The sequence below is a fragment of the Pinus tabuliformis genome, chromosome 4_1, assembly GCF_031772625.1.
Source record: "Pinus tabuliformis cultivar Carrire ecotype Pingquan chromosome 4_1, CPIR1, whole genome shotgun sequence".
Classification (NCBI taxonomy): Eukaryota; Viridiplantae; Streptophyta; class Pinopsida; order Pinales; family Pinaceae; genus Pinus; species Pinus tabuliformis.
In genome coordinates this window covers 209,477,035-209,495,504 of record NC_142303.1, presented here as the reverse complement: position 1 = coordinate 209,495,504, position 18,470 = coordinate 209,477,035, and positions in this window count along the sequence as shown.

Sequence of the window (18,470 nt, the reverse complement as noted above, 5' to 3'; positions counted from 1 at the left end):
CAGTCATAATTGAGCTTGTCATCTTCAGAATTGTCCAGTGAGCCAGCAAAATAGGAAATGGCTTGAGAGGCTCCTTTGTTGGCTAATCTGTCTGCCACCTTGTTCGCTGTTCTTCTTACATGTTTGAACTCTATACTCTGTGTGGTGTGAAGCTTCTCCTCCATGGATTCTAATCTGCTTAATAATCTCCAACTCGTGGCGATCTTGGCCGCCGGCGTACCTGCTTGGAGTCTTTGGGCGGCGTTGATTAGGATTAATGAATCCCCTTCTATTTCCAAAGGGAAGTAGTTGTGCTGTTCTGCAATGCATAGTCCTCTCCATAAAGCTTCTAGTTCGGCCACATTATTGGTATCTTTACCTAAAGAACCATAGAATATTTGGATTATTTCCCCTGTGTGATTTCGGAAGAGTCCTCCATAACCTGCCAGCCCGGGATTTCCTTTGGCTGCCCCATCGAAATTCATCTTGTAGGACGCAAACTCAGGGGGGGACCAGCTAGAGGGAGAGGAGCTGCTGATAGTGGGTCTGATACCTTCTTTCTGGAGCATTGAGAGATTTATGTTCCAAGCCTTCAGGATCTTGCCTTCTAATGGAGTATCTGGCATATCCGTGTCTGACCATGATTTAAGGGCCAAAGTTTCTTGCAACTGATTGGTGAGAATGAGCCATAAGGCTTCCATGGGCCGGGAAGAGTTATTGAAGATTCTGTGGTTTCGTTCTTTCCAGAGAATCCAATATATGAAACCTGGTAGGAGTCTCCACAAGTGGTTGAGAAGCTGACTTTTGTAGGGAGAGGGATCCCATTTCCTTAAGTTTTCAGCTATATCTTCTGTCCTGGCATCTGTTCTCATGTGGCAGCTCTCTACTTTCCCCCATATTAGCTTAGCTAACGAGCAGGACTCCATGAGATGTCCTATCGTTTCAGAGGCAATATTGCAGTTCGGACATCTTGATGGCCCCACAAAACCTCGCTTTATCAGGTTGTCCCAGGTTAATATTCTTCGTTTACTAAGCAGCCATAGGAAGGTGGATATTTTGGGCCATATTTCTGGTCTCCAGATCTTTTCCCAAATCGGGTCCTTGATTGGTTGGTTTCCATTATATCTGAGCTGATGGGCTTCTTGAGTAGTAAATGTGCCTTTGTGTTTATGTCCCCATCTGAGTCGGTCCTGTTGAGTGGACATTAGTAACTCATTTTGATCATCTCTATAGAACTGTTTTTCCCCACAAAATTTGTTATAGGTTTGTTGGTTTTTTTTTTCCTTCGTTTGTTAACATTTTTGTCATTTGCAGGAATAGCCTATTATCTTAAAAAAAGGGTGCTCTGACAACACGTAGGCCACAAAATAGCACAAAGGGTTAGAAATAGTCTAATAGTTAATGACAAATTGTGCAAGATATTCATAAAGTTCAAAACATTGTCGCTAATGATAAATGTGTAAAAAATCGAAGTACTTGAAATCTTAGCCGTGAACTTTGAAACCTCAGGGTTTTTGCTAGAATCTTGTTTGTAATCTTGTGCCTTGTTTCTTTTGGTGAAAGATGCCAATGAAGCATTAGAAACATACAAACAAAACAATTAATCTTCTTGGAAATTCCATTCTATTTTTTTTTCCAAGAATGTAGAGGCCCTGGTAGTACTTTGGTTCAAGGCCTACTCAATAATGTATCCTTGGAATCTCGAAAACAGATTTTTCAAAATCCCAAGCTTCTTTCTAAGATTTATTGTCACAACATTGGGAACTATTTTCTTGGTAAAAGACACCAACAAAGCATTAGACACATAAACTTCAAAAAAAAAAAAAAAAAAAACTTAGTCTTCCTTGTAACTCTATTGTCCTTGTTCAAGGATGTGGATACTATAGTAGCAAATATGTGCATAGCTTCATGATTACTGTATGTATTTTTTACTCTTGTCCAGTTAACATAATGTTCAAAATATAAAAACATATATACATGTTCTCAAATAGCTCAAGACCTTATGCATATGAATTACAGGCTCATAAGAACCCACTTGTTCATTATAGTATGTTTTAAATTTCTCTTGTTACTTTTGTGTAAATTTAACAATTGTTATTAAAGTTGCAATTATATATTAGAACTAATGCTTGCTATTTTTACTATGTTGTTATTCTTTGTTACTCATTGCTCGATTGCAAACAATGCAATCTTCAAAGTTCCTTATGACCACTTCCTCTACTTCTTTGTCACAGTGCTAGGTACTCATTTTCGGACTATTGCCAAACAAAAACCAAGAAAAAAAGATAGTCACAAAGACAACGAAGACTACATAATATATAGGACATCTAAAAATGTTCTACTATGATACCTGGTAATTGAATATTCAATGTGATCCATGCTCTTAACACTATAAATCATTGTCACATTTGGACAATTTGTCATATTGTCTCAATAGACTTCATGGCAATGAAAAATATTTTTGCATTGAATGGATCAAATTGCAATAAATTGATCACAATTTATCTAGATTCAACTTACATAGATTAGAGAATTTATTCTATTATATTGGTGATTATCTATTTGACTCATTTGTTGTTGTTCTTCACTTTCGTTATACTTCAGCGAAAAGATGACATGGAATTGTAAAACACTTCCGACATTGCGTATCTGGACATGATGTTGCTTTGCATTCATTGCATACAGAATTGAGTCTTGAATATCTTCAAGATCTTCACCATGTTAATGATCTTGAAATGTAATTGCAAGGATTTTCTACACCTTCTTCTATTTGTGCTCCATCTATAATTAGCTTATGGGGGGGACGTGTTAGGATATTCCGACACATAGGAAATAGTTAGGTATAACTTGGTCTAGTGTAGAGTTAGGTAAAGTGTGTTTCTTTACTATGTACTTTTGTAACTTACAATCCGACGGCCATGATACGTAGTGATCCGATGGTTCATTCTCTCCTCGGCATTACCGACACTTGATCCACAGCTTAACACCCGATTGGTCCATGATCTCTATTTAAAGAGCACGGAGGGTCATTTGTAGGGTAACCATTCATGAGAGAAGCTTATGTAAATTTTTATTATTTTATTAATAAATTTCCTGAAGTGGCCGCGTTGGCTCAAGCCGTGGACTGTTTCCCTATTTGAGGGTTTTAACCACGTCAAGAATACTAGTGTATTGATCTATGATCTGTTTGTGAGTGGTGTCCTTTGGTGTTCTGTCTGAGGAACTTACCCTGTAAATTGCAATCCAAGGAAGGTATTTCCATTTCCTAGTCCAAGTATGTCTGTGATCTTCTATGCCATTTTCACATGGAAGATAGTAAGCCAGCCCCTTCTCCCTTTCAGTCTGGAGCCAAACTTTCAGTCACTTGTACTTACCCTAAAGTTGATGCTACCTTATACCATTAACTTGTAGGAAACCTTTTGTATCTGACCCATACTCGTCCTGACCTTTCCTTTGCTGTTGGCCTTATTGATCGGTCTATGCAAAACCCACATGAAAGTCATTATAAAGAAGCTAAAAGAATACTTCGTTATGTTCGAGGTACAGTTCAGTTTGGGATTCATTAGAGTGCAAAAGCATCTCCTCTAACAGTTAGTTTCACTGATTCTAATTGGGCTGGTGACCTGGATGATCGGAAGTCTACTGTAGGTTATGTGTTCACTCTTGGTTCAAGACCTATTACATGGGCTTGCAAGAAACAAAGTGTCATTTCTCTTTCTTCAGCAAAAGCAGAGTATCGTGTTGCCGTAGAAGCTAGTAAGGAAGCCCTGTGGCTTCGTCAGATCCTGTCAGAGTTTGGCTTTCAACAACAACATCCGACTACACTTTGGTGTGATAATCAAAGTGCCATTCAACTATGCAAAGATCCAGTCCAACATCAGCACAGAAAACACATTGAACTGCACATGCACTTCATCAGAAATCTCATTCATGACCATATTCTTGAAGTGCAATATTGTCCAACAGATGATCAAGTTGCAGACATCTTTACAAAGGCTCTCACAAAGGCAAAGTTTACTAAAATTCGAATTATGGTTGGAGTTCAGGAAGTTGTCACTAAGGGGGGATAGGCTCTAATGCCTCCTTCCTTCTCCTATTGTGTCATATTTGTACATCCTTCAATCCTATCCCAAGTTGTTCTTAAGGGGGGATGTTAGGATATTCTGACACATAGGAAATAGTTAAGTATAACTTGGTCTAGTGTAGAGTTAAGTAAAGTGTGTTTCTTTACTATATACTTTTGTAACTTACAATCCGACGGTCATGATATGTAGTGATCCGATGGTTCATTCTCTCCTCTGTATTACCGACACTTGATCCGTGGCTTAACACCTGATTGGTCCATGATCTCTATTTAAAGAGTATGGAGGGTCATTTGTAGGGTAACCGTTCATGAGAGAAGCTTATGTAAATTTTTCATTCTTTTATTAATAAATTGCCTGAAGTGGCCGCGTTGGCTCAGGCTGTGGACTATTTCCCTCTTTGAGGGTTTTAACCATGTCAAGAATACTGGTGTACTGATCTGTGATCTGTTTGTGAGTGGTGTCCTTTAGTGTTCTGTCTGAGGAACTTACCTTGTAAATTCCTACAGGACGTGTTCTATATCAAATGGTTTTCCAAATGGTTGTTAGTTCCAATCAATGTTTGGCTATTTACAAATGGCCAAGCATATCTACAGTTCAATCTCGACATGCATGACTATCAATATAATATTTTTCTACATAACCAAAACCCTGCATGTGGAGATTTTGAACCACTCTTGTTACATAGCACAATATATATTGTAGCTCCAATAGATAAAGAAATTGGCTCATGCATTTGTCCATACCAATTCTCACTTGGACACTTTGACATATTGTCAATTGAGAAAATCTTATTTGAGCAAGGCTTCTTGATCTATGGACAAAATTTCAATGACTGCCATGACTCTTTGTTTGAATCTATTTGTACACTTGCACCATGGTTTGATATGTCTAATATGAGAAAAACAATTGCACAAACTTTTTACAATTGTTTCATTTGCAATGACATTAGAGCTACCAATTGCTTAAAAGAACACCTGAATGCTAGAAACATTGAGCAAGAGCAATGTATCAATGATTGGAAAGCTTATATTATAAACTTATCAATGCCATATGCATATGGACATATAGAAGGAAAAGGTTTTGCAATACAATGGATATGTGAACTACTTGATGTTAACATATATATCTGGAATACAGAAATGAAATATATTTCCTTGAGATTCTATTCATCAAACACTTGCTCCAAAGTATTGTACCTTATGCATCTACCAATATCCACATCACATGTACATTTTCATGCACTTCTGCAAATTCAAAATGTTGAAAATATTAACCACAATGACGAGATACCAGAAGTGCTCCAAAGAATCTCAGAAAGAGAAACTTGCAACTCAATTTCAAGTGTACCTTGTAGAGATGTTGTCAGCAAAGAATCTAATTGTATTATGTCTTGTACTCAACTAAACCATTTTCTAATTGACAATACAATATCAAAAAAAAATGTTGAAGTATCGAAGGATTTTAGATCATTAAATCATGACAATAATCCTTTTTCAATGGAGGCACAAAATAACAAACAAGTTTCTACCTCTTTTTCCAATGGATATAGTAATTGATACACTCTCTTAAATCAGTTGAAATATGCAATGCGGACACAAGGTGCTCTAATACAAGAAGCACAAAAGAGACATGTAAAGTAAAATAAAGCAATCGAGGCATATTTGCAATCAATCCAAGACACGCCTACATATGCATGTTGCATTTGTGATAGATTGTCCTTTGGAAAGGACATGTGACCCATTGACAAACTCACATTATCGACTATTTGCTATCTGATCCCTGCATCGAACTTCAAAGCTATCAAACTCAATGAAGAAATATGAAAATCTTGTAATAATGCAATACTCAATGAAAAAGTGCCTACATTTGCATCACCTCTTCATATTCGACGAAACGAAAAATTGATCTTTGTTGCACAATTGACACATTTGGAAGAGATATTAGTGGCACTAAGAATGACTTTTGCACAAATAAGAAAACTTGGTTACAAAATATCACAAATTGGATTAACAGGAACAATCATAAATGTTCCTTCCAGTCTAGATAGAATTCAAACAACACTACCTAGAGATATTGATGACAACATGACAGTGGCAGTTATGCTAAAAAGAAAAATGGAATACAAGAATGCTTATTTGTCTAGAAATATTCGACCCAAAAAAGTGATGTCTACATTACATGACTTGTGCAACACATCTCTATACAAGAGTGAACAAATAGTAATCAACGATGAATGGAAAAAACATTTTGATCAAAGTAAGCAAAATCATCAGAATGATAGTCCAAAAATGAAGGAACTAGACTCACCAAATGCAGATAGTGATCTAGAGCCAGAAACTGAAACACTTGTACATGGTTATTCAGAGGCCCACCTCATCCATGATCTTGATACAAGAATAATATAGATTGCACCTTCTGAAGGGTTTCATCCCCTAGGCATTTTTCAAGACAAATTCTCTGAAGAACTAAACTTCTCGACATTGTTCTTTGGATCAAGTCGCCCTATTGATGTTATCAATCACTTTTCCTATCAAAAAATTGCATAATGGGAATTGTTGCACATGTCTAGTGACTTTTCAACACATATTACAAACATATTTTTTAAAACAATCCACATATTGATAAACTAGGTCTCTAACTCAACTTGGATTTCTATTCGTAGAGGATAACTGAAAGGACAAAAACTAGTTGCTAACAATGTCAAAAATCAAAGAAATCTTAAAAAATTATTAAAATCACCAATTGCATATCAATGTTTAAGGATCATTAGCACACCCCCTAACTATTTTGAACATTTATGAAAATATATCTTTGCAATGATACGATAGCCTGGCCCACCAACTTTCTTTGTCACATTCACTAGTGTTGAGCATCTTTTGAATCCATGAATAAATGCACAAAAAATACAAAGCATTGACTCTATAACAAATCAGAAAAACAACTTTGATGATGAATGCATTGACACATTGATCAAACATCAACCAATCATTTGTAGTCAATATTATATGCATAGAATCTCATCATTACGTTCCTTGATAATAAAAAATGATGAATTATTTGGTCACGTGCAAGATTATTTTTTTATCACAGAGCTCCAAAGTAGAGGAACAAAGCATGGCCATGGATTTCTTTGGATTCAAGACACACCAATATATCAAAATTCCCCTAATGTCAATGTCATAGATTTCATTGATCATTATTTGACTTCTAATTCAACAATATTGTCAAATCAAATGATTTAATTTCAAACTCATCACCACATAAAAACTCGAAAAAAGCATAAAAAATCTACTTGTAGATTTGGTTTCCCTATTCCACCAATTGTTGAAACTTGTATCTTACACCTGTTGTGCAATGAAAACAATGATATCCAAGAAATGCAAAAGAAACTTTCATTTATTCTATAGAACAAATCCTATTCAAACAAGATAACATTTGACATGCTTTTAGTCGATCTTGGAATTACAAAACAAGAATACATCATGCTCCTACAATTTTGTATTACTCGGTCAATTGTACTACTTAAAATAAGTCCTTGTGATGTGTGGATAAATTCATTTGCAAAAAAAGTCCCTTCGTTGAGGCAAGCAAACATAGATGCTCAATTTATTTTAGATGCTTATGTTGCAGCAACATATAGCAGCTCTTATATAACAAAAATTGATCTCTCCATGACAACTGCCTTCTAACAAATTTGATAAAATTGCATATCTTGTGGAGATAACAAAATTGAAACTATTCGTAAACTTCGAAACACATTGATAAATATGCAACAAATGTAAAGTCGACAAGCAGTCCACATTGCTCTGTCATTGCTTTTATATTCATAATTTAGAATAACAATTTTCATTAACACTGCTCCAGTTGATAAACAAAAATATGTTCTAAAAATACCTATCTTGTTACAACAAGAACCCGATAACTCTGAAGATATTGTTTGCATGACAACCATTAATAGATATGTTGCATGACTTGTTGCCCTTGAGCAAGTTTGCTTGGCAGAATATGTTTCCTCCTATTCAATCATAAAAACAACAACAAAAAATAAAACATCCATGTATCATTAGATTCATTCGATACAATGAAAGCATGGACCCATAAAACCATTATATAGAAAAAATGGTGCTCTACATACCATACAGATAGTTTGAATACACATTAAAGAAAGATGGTGAGACATGGACTGAAGCATACTTTTCACATAAACACATTGCCTTTGTCATTGAAAAATAATTTTCTCGTTTAATCACACCATGGGGTGATATTGAAACTAATTCTACTACAATTTCATCCCAAAATGACGAAATATGTATGCTTCACTTCCCACTGGAAGATGACAATAGAGCTTGTTCTAATGAAAAATATGACATTTATCATGACTTTCAGGAGAAAATGCAATTCGAAAACACTCAAACTAAATATACAAAAACCAATGAATTCATTAAGCATCCCTTTGTTTTGTACACGTTAGCATATCATAAAATTATGAGACAATTAAATCAAGAGAAACAATCAATAATCAAACAAATAGTTCTATGGAAAAAAAAAAACAATACAAATAAGCGCTTCTATTTGTTCATCACTGGAGGTGCTGGCACAGGAAAGACATTCACTACACAAGCACTTTACCACGCACTAGTGCATATTTATAAGAAAGCCTTACAAAGTGACCCCTTGAAAAAAAAGGGTTTAATACTTGCATTTACTGACAAAGATGCATATATTGCACATGGTATCATAGTCCATTCAACTTTGAATTTGCCACTTTCACCATGTCACATGGTGCCATTGGCTTCTAACACATTTGATATATTAAGCAAAGAATATGAACAACTTAATTTTTTTTTAATAGATGAATCTTCATTAATTGGCTCTTGATCGCTATATAACATTGACAAGTGACTTCACAAAATTATGTACACTCTAGCTTTCCCATTTGGGAACCTTGACAAAATATTTTATGGTGACCTATGTCAAGCACAACTTGCATGTGATTGCTAGATATTTGAGCAACCATATCTTAAAGGAACTATTGTTCCTTGCAACTTCTGGAAAGACAACGTGAAAACTTATGAACTAAAACAAGTAATGTGACAAGATGATGCAGGGTTACCCCGCACATACCCACATTATGCAATAACTTGCATAAATGCATCTGTCCCAGGTGTTAAACTCTTCCATGGAATCAAAACTGCAAAGCATGAATGGTTAAAGCCCTCTATAACAGTTCCTTTCCATCGAAACACAATCACCCCGCTTTAAACCCTCTATTGGGACCTTCATATAAGACCTTATTGGAGGCTTCCTTCTAAATCCTTCTATCGGGACTTAAAGCCCTCTTTGACCCTTTATAAGACCATAGTCACATATATATTAACCTTTCTCCCTTATAACATGGGTTAATATATATAAACACACAAAACCATATATCGACGCTTAATTCCTCTTTAAATCAATTACAAAGGAAATATCGCGCAACCATACCTTTCTCCGCTTTCCGTACAGACTCTGCACAGTCCCCGAGGTTTAACCTCATCACAATCGGCTATCGGCTTTGTCCATGGTTCCTCATCGCCCCTTCTTTCCCGATATGCGACTTTCCCTTTTAAACCTGGGAAATACACTATCGGCACTTAAATATCATTAACCCATTTACAAAGGAAAACTCTGCCATAACACATATATCAGACTTCAAGTTCATTAAGCCACGTCTATACATGCATCGGGTCCGCCCCTTAGAGCCTTCCCGCTTATAACTTCTGATCTTCACTAGCGCCGATATGCGATGACTGATTAAATCGTGACCATCGATCAGGATCGTGATCCGACAGTCGACGATTTATCGCGCGATCGCAATCGCTTAGTCATATCTCTTAACTCCTCCGCTTAAAAGTCCCGACCCGATATGGTTTACAGACCCGATAGGGTTTCAATGTTACATTTGATGGGTTTTCGGGTCCGCCACATATCGCATGACAGTTTATGTTGCGATCTCGATTAATCCAACCTCGCGATTCAATCTTGGCCGTCGATCTTCAAGATCGGACGGCTACTATGCACGGGTATTTCACTTCTCTGCTAATCCAATTAAAATGTATTTGCGCTATTTATTCAGCATCTCTGTGGATTTCGACTTTCATCAAAGCTTGGTCTCTCGGTATTTTTAGCTGCGTTATCCCTCCTGAGCTTTGGATTTGATCATTCTAATGGATTTAACAATCCATTATGATCCTCCTCGTCATGTTCTTCCTCTGTATAATCACCTCGACTCTGCCTCCTTGCATTTACTGCACTTGCCTACATAAATATATATGTACACTTTTCAAACACATTTGATTCATCCTTCAACGCTCAATCACACGCTTATACATGATTTTAATTAATCTCTGTATCTATATAATTACAACAATGAATTACAAACTGAGATCTTTGTCTCTCTTGCCTGATCTTCAATATCAGTGGCCTTTATTTGCTAATCTACCCATAGGCTTACAAATACTCCAATCTACTATCTATTTTCCTATTCAGCCTCTCTAACCTCTGTTCATGCCTTTTAGGCTTACATTTATACAATGGGGTCTAAAACCACTTTCTAGTTTAGATCCCTAAATCCCTCAACAAAATCCTAAAATCTCCTTCTTGTTCCTAAAACTCCTCTCTAATCCCTAGATTCATGAACTGACTCCTAAACTAAGATTTACAATCAATTCTCAATCCCTCAATCTCTCAACTATCCTAAATCTCTCATGTTCTCCTACATTCGAGAACATTTACAATAAAGCCTCACAAAATTCAATCAATTCCTATTCTCATTAAAATCACTCAAAACATTAAATAATTACATAAATCCAATACTTAGGAAACCAACTTCCTTGAAATACAAGACCACCTATTTCTACTATAATACAATGATAATATTGAGCTGGATGCTCCCGCATCACAAGAAAATAAAGAGTTTGTATCGATCTTAAACCAAATTAGGACATGTTCACACACTGATGATGATCTTGCATTCTTGAACAAACATTATTATAGATGTGCACCAAATGATCCAACCATTCCATACCTCTTTTACTTAAACAAGAATGTACATGAACATAATGAAAGAATAATGTCTCTCATCAACATAGAAACAATCATATTAAATGCACATGATAGAACAATTGAATCAACAAATACAAATCACAATAAAAACATCAAAACCTATTTTCCATCTACCATTGTGCTCAAAGAAAATAAGCTTATTGAATTAATTGGCAGAAATTACGATATTCAGGATGGCATGGTCAATGGTGCTGAAGGAATTTTTTGATCATCCACGATATTTGAAAATGGCGCAATTTGGATTGAATTTATTGATCCAACTGTTGGCACTATTCAACGAAAAAAAATGGCACATTTGTTGAAAGATGGAATAATGTCTACTTGGACACCTATTATTAGAGTTTGTAGGAATAATGAATCAAACAAAAAAATTAGTTTTACAAGAGAACAATTCCCTGTTCAACTCGCATATGCGTGAACTATACATCGATCAAAAAGGTTGACAATGGGAAAATTTGATTTTGACCCAAAAGGAGATAGGAAACATGGACTCGTCTATACTGTAGTTTCTCATGTCAAGGATATTAAATCCTTGTATTTGGTAAACAAATTGGAACATAGAAATTTTTCCCTCAATGACAAAGTTGTTGCTGAGCATAACATAGACTTAGAGAAAATGCCTCTTATTAGCTTGAATATAGCATATATCAAAGTAAAACAATTGACGACTTGACAATATGTTCATTGAACACACAAAGTTTCTCCTTGCATTTTGAGGATATCATTGTTGACTATGATCTAATTAGTGTTGACATTCTTTGTTTCTAATAAATAAAAACAAAATCACCTCCATCAAATCCATTTTTTTCAATCAAATATAACTACATACATCTATTCCACTTACATGGTGTTGTGAAGGCAAATCCCCTCTGCGAACAAAGGCAATCCCTATAGCCCAATGAGTGGGTCTAGCCACAAATTTAACAAACTAACATACACTTTCCTAGCTTATGTTTGAAAAATGCAAAGAGAAGGAGGAACCTACCTCTCTCTTATGCTAATCGCTCAATCCTTGGAGATGGCTTTGAATATTTCACTCCAGGCCTTGATCCTTAGTTTTTCTTCACGTCTGGGTACCTGCAAGGAAGATCAAAGTACTATGAAAGATACAAGAGCATATATGGCATACATCAAACATAAACTACTTAACAGGTCAAGAAACATTAAGCTAATAGCATAAACATTTACACAATTATGGAAAGTGAACATCAAATGTATATATTAATAAGCTAAAAAGGGAAGCATAAAACCTATTCCTTGATGTTGGAGACCTCCTTTTGGTGGATGTCCAAATCCAAGAAAAAACTCTTCAAGCACTCCTTCTCCAAGCTAGAATGGGTAGCATGTAAGCATAATGTCAGCATAGGGATGCAACAATCAATGACCAACCATTTGGGGATGGAAGGGAGTGAATTTATAGGAATGGAGGGAGTTAGGGATATAAAAAAGAGGGAGGAAGGTCCTCATCTCAAAGGAAAATCCCATGATGATAAGATCAAGAGGTCCAAATGAGAGAACTCAGCGATATCAACAACAACCAATATCTGGCTCGTTGTTCCCGAAGGTTCTAGAGGGCGAAGCTTCTCGTCTAGTTTGTGTAAACCTACCAGAAGAGGTCCAGCATGGGTTTTCCTATGAAAACCCACGGTAGCAGCACGAGTGTATAACTGAGCAACCTGCCATCAACACGGGCAGGCAATGGAGAAAAATATGTTGATGCTAAAAATTAGGTTTTTAAGAAACTTTCTTCATAATGGATTTAGGGTATTTTTCCTTTGATTCTTCAGGGAGGCTTTGGTTTGTATATCATGATGGATATGTTACACACTAGTCAACATTTTGGCATTTCAGGATATGATCAGGAAGTGAACAAGAGGTGTGAAAAAATATTGTGTAACAAATGCCCCATAAAGCATGAAGGCAGAACGGGGAGTGATGGCTGAGATGTTTTACAAGTTAGCGCAAGGATGAGAACAACATCGTCTGGAGACCTGCAAATCAATCATATACACATACAAATACATATTTGACATATTTGATGATCATACCTAATGGCACATGAATAGGCATCTAATAATACATGAATTCGCGGTATGGATGCAACCATCCGAATAGGAGGGATCATGTGAAAAAACCCTCAGTATGGTTGCAGCCATCCGAATAAAAAGGATCGTGAATATGGACCCATGGTATGGTCATAGCCATTTGTCCAGAGGAAACATGTGTACAGTCATGAATAACTCATAACTCCATGCAACCTAGATTTTATCACACAAGATCCACAGTCTTGCACTCCGTCTTAACATGATCGACTAAGATCCACAGTCTTGCACTCCACGTCTATCATGTTCGAACTTGAACATGATAGAAAACCACCTGATTACCAGTCAATAATATAAACCATCAACATGCATGATAGAAACCACCAATAATGACAATGGCTCTCAAGGTACAATCAACACAATCCATGACTGTGAATAATGAAGCTGAATTCGAACACCTGTGGAATAGTCCGACCGAAGTTCAATGATGTAAACCTATCTTCGAATGCGAATAACTTGCCATTGAGGCATGCAAGCTCCAAGGTACTAAAAGGGAGTTTCTAGATCATCTTCTCGGATAATGAGTTGAAGTCAACAGGAAGTGATCCATTGAAGGAGGGCCATGATGAATCCCACATCATCGAAATGAAACAAAAGGATGTAATAGAGTAGATAAGTGTGATCCAGAACTGTGGTAGAAAGTTAGACAATGTATAGGTCGTAAAGAACTACAGATAGGACTTCTCTCGAACATATAAGTGACACAACTTCAGATTTTGGCAACATTTGACTCAACATGGGATCATAGGTCATGATGATGAATTGGTATAATCAGATGAGAGGCAAAATGGATTTCCCAAACCCAGGTAGGAAAGTGACCAAGTGAGGATGTCCCAAATCCGACATGAGCAATAGATGAGTGTCATATTCAAGAGCGACATGCTGCCTTTACAGAATACAAGAGATGATCACTTTCACTTTTTCCCCCACCATTTATGGTGAGTACCCCATATATTTTTTATCGCAAGATTGAAGGGGATATCATATGCTTTCCATATAAGTTCACCCTTCGGATGAATCCATCCTAGTAATTTTTACAAGCCCTAGGAAGGAGAAACCTGGTCTTGTCATGGTGACAACTCCTACATCATTTTAAGTTTGACGAGTCCGACGGAGGTGAAACTCGACATCTTTTTCATGTTTAGAGAGTTTGAAAAATAAGCGAAAAAGAAAACTCCAAAAGTCCCTTTTCGTAAATTGTCTCTTGAACCCAAAAAGGTAGAAAACAATATCCAAGAGAAACTCTTAGCCATGGTCGACTAAGGTATTCCTTTTTCGTACAATAGTCTATCTTAGTCCCGAAAAGGGTTAAACATATACTGAGTAGACGTCATTTCATTTACATTTACGATTTCGAAACGACAAGTACTAGGTAATATTTTCATATTTTTGGAGTCTGAAAAGAACTGAAAGAGGACTCCTCCTAGAGGAACGAGTGGTATAAAAGGATAGCAACTGGTCCGGGTCATGATGGAACTGCTCAAAACATGTAAAGTTCAAGAGTAACCTACCTCACTCTGATGCTAATTGCTCGATCCTTGGAGATGGATTTGAATCTTTCGCTCTAGGGCTCATTAATTGTTCTTCACGTCTAGGTACCTGCAAGGAAGATCAAAGTACTATGAAAGATACAAGACCATATATGGCATACATCAAACGTAAACTACTTAACAGAACAAGGAACATTAAGCTAATATCATAAACATTTACACAATTATGGAAATTGAATATCAGATGTATATATTAATCAGCTAAAAAGGGAAGCATAGAACCTATGCTTTGATGTTGGAGACCTCCGCTTGGTGGATGTCCAAGTCCAAGAAAAGACTCTTCAAGCACTCCTTCTCCAAGCTAGAATGGGTAGCATGTAAGCATAATCTCAGCATAGGGATGCAGCAATCAATGACCAACCATTTGGGGATGGAAGGGAGTGAATTTATAGGAATGGAGAGGGAGCTAGGCATCTACAAAAGACGGAGAAAGGTCCACATCTCAAGGGGAAATCCTGTGATGATAAGATCAAGAGGTCCAAATGAGAGAGCTCGGAAATATCAACAACAACGAATATCCAACTCGCTATTCCCGAAGGTTCTAGAGGGCGAAGCTTCTCCTCTAGTTTGGGAAAACCTACCAGAAGAGGTCTAGCGTGGTTTTTCCTATGAAAACTTGCGATGTTAGAGTGAGTATATAACTGAGCAACCTACCATCAGCACGGACAGGAAGTGGAACAAAACGTGTTGATGCCAAAAATTAGGTTTTTAGGCAACCTTCTTGGAATGAATTTAGAGCAGTTTTCCTATGATTCTTCAGGGAGGCTTTGATCTATATATCAAGATGGATATGTTGCACAGTATTCAACATTCTGGCACTTCAGGATATGGATAGGAGGTGTGACAAAATATTGTGTAATAGATGCCCCCTAAAGCATAAGGGAAAAACATGGAGTGATGGCTGAGATGTTTTACAAGTTAGTGCAAGGATGACAACAACATTGTCAGAGACCTGCAAATCAAGCATATACACATACATATACATATCTGACATCTTTGATGATCATGCCTAATGAAACATGAATAAGAATCTAATGATACATGAATCTGCAGTATGAACACAACCATCTGAATAGGAGGGATCATGTGTAAAGATCCTCGACATGGCCACAACCATCTGAATAAAAAGGATCGTGAATATGGACCCACAGTATGGTCAGAGCCATCCGTCTAGTGGAAACATGTGTACAATCATGAATAACTCATAACTCCATGTAACCCATATTTTATCATACAAAATCTAGGGTCTTGCTCTTTGTCTCGACCCAATCAATGTATGAATTATGACCATGTGAATAGATGTGTCGAAGTCGAACATGATAGAAAACAACCTGATTATCGGTCAATGATGTAAACCATTAACAAACATGAGAGAAACCACCAATAATGGCAAAGGCTCTCAAGGTACAATCAGCACAATCCACGAATGTGAATAATGAAACTGAATTCGAACACCCATGGAATCATCTGATCGAAGGTCAATGATGTAAACCTGTCGTTGAATGCGAAGAACTTGTCATTGAGGCATGTAAGCTCCAAGGTACTGGAAGGGAGTTTCTAGATCATCTTCCTGGATAATGAGTTGAAGTCAACAGGAAGTGATTCATCAAAGGAGGGCCATAATGAATCCCACATCATCGACACGAAACAAAAGGATGTAGTAGAGTAGATAAGTGTGATACAGAACTGTGGAACAAAATCATATAATGTATAGGTGGTAAATAACTACATATAACACTTCTCTTGAACATTCAGTGACACGACTCGAGATTTTTATAGAATTTGACTCAACATAGGATTATAGATCATGATGATGAAGTGGTATAATCAGATGAGAGGCAAAATGGATTTCCTAAACCTAGGAAGGAAAGTGACCAAGTGAGGATATCCCAAACCCGATACGAGAAATAGATGAGTATAATGTTCAAGAGCGACAATGTTGCCTTTACATAATACAAGAGATGATCGCTTTCACTTTTCCCCCCACCATTTCTAGCGAGTATGATGCAAGAGCATTCAACCCAAGGAAAATCATTGTATTTTAGTATACATAGGGGGGCCATGTGTTTTAATGAAGTTGGTCTCCTAAGTCTCAAGTTAATGTAATATTTAGGCTTTTAAGTGATTAGAATAGGAATTAATTAGATGTGTGAGGATGTTTGTAAATGCTCTCGAATAAGGAGAACATGAGTGGTTAATAATGACAAGAGAGTTAGAAGTCAATTATAACTCTAAAGGTAGTTTTATGATTCAAGGAACTAGAGAGAGTTCTTAGGAATTAATTGAAGTTAGAAGTGGAAGTAGAGGACATTTAGGAGTCAGTTCAATAGATATAGGATTTGAACCAGAATTAGTTCAACGTAACCTTTCAGGTATAAATGTAAGTGTTAAAACTGGCAACTAGGCCAAACTCCATGTGGGTCATCTTATTCATGGTTGATAATATTTTTATTAGACTCCTCTTGTCGAGAGGTGTAGGATTGATCTAAAGATCATCCGATTCCGATAAGTATTTATGGAGATATGAATTTATTTTGATTATGGAATAATTATCAAGCCTACCAACAACTCATGTAGGCTCAGAAGCCCAACATTCACATCTATTCAATTATCATCAGATGTGTATAAATATAGGAGGAATTTTCCTCATTTGGACACACTCAACTCAACACGTCTCTCTCTCTCTCTCTCTCTAGAGAAGTAAAGAGGATCTTCTCTCCTGCGTAGTTGGTGACTCTTATCTCACATGTGTGGAAGGAAGCTGCTAAACCTGAAGCCACAACTACAGATCCAAAGTTTGACCAGCATTGACCATCAGATCTCCTCCTCTGAACTGCATTGTAGGTCCATTTGAACCTCCTCTGAAGGCCACATTTTTTGGTGGTGGACTCAAGTCGATCCGACGGTTGGTTTGCGGGATATCGACTGCCCTAGTTTTGATGATGAAACTGCTAATGCTAATGTTGCTGATCTAGGGTTTGCTATTGCTGATATAAATCAAATTTTTGTACTATTTCTCTCTGCTGAATTATTGAAGATAAAAGAAGATTTGATCAAAGGGTTCCCCATATTGGGGTTTGTCCCTGGCTAGCCACCATATCTTGTGTCTCTTGTCTTGGCTTGTTTTCTGTTGATCATTTAATGTTCTATCTACACTTTACTTATGCACATGTGATTGCTAATCTGTGAATAATAATAAGAAAGAGAAGTAAATTTATCTAAGCATAGAACATACCATAAATTAACATGGTATCAGAACTGAGGTGAAGACAAAGCCTGAGCAAGAGCAAGAGAAATCACCGAAGAGAAGATTGGCAAGGCTACCCTAAAGAACTATGGGGTCCTCAACACTCTTCCCTGCGAAGACAAGCTCCGTGAGAAGTCTGCTATCATGGATGGAAGATGTCTATCGATCTAACCTTAGAAGATCAAAGAGTGTTGGACCATGTGAGAGGAAATATTGTTGAGCATCCATCAAATGCAACTGCTACTACCAAGAACAAATGGAAAACCGGTGAAGTCAAATCAAAGAAGATCATCTGGGACTCTATCGACAAGCGCTTGGTGGCCTACATCTCCAACCTGAACACCTTCAAGGAAATCTACGATAGACTGGTGAGTTTATTTAAAGTTAATGATGCAAATCAAGT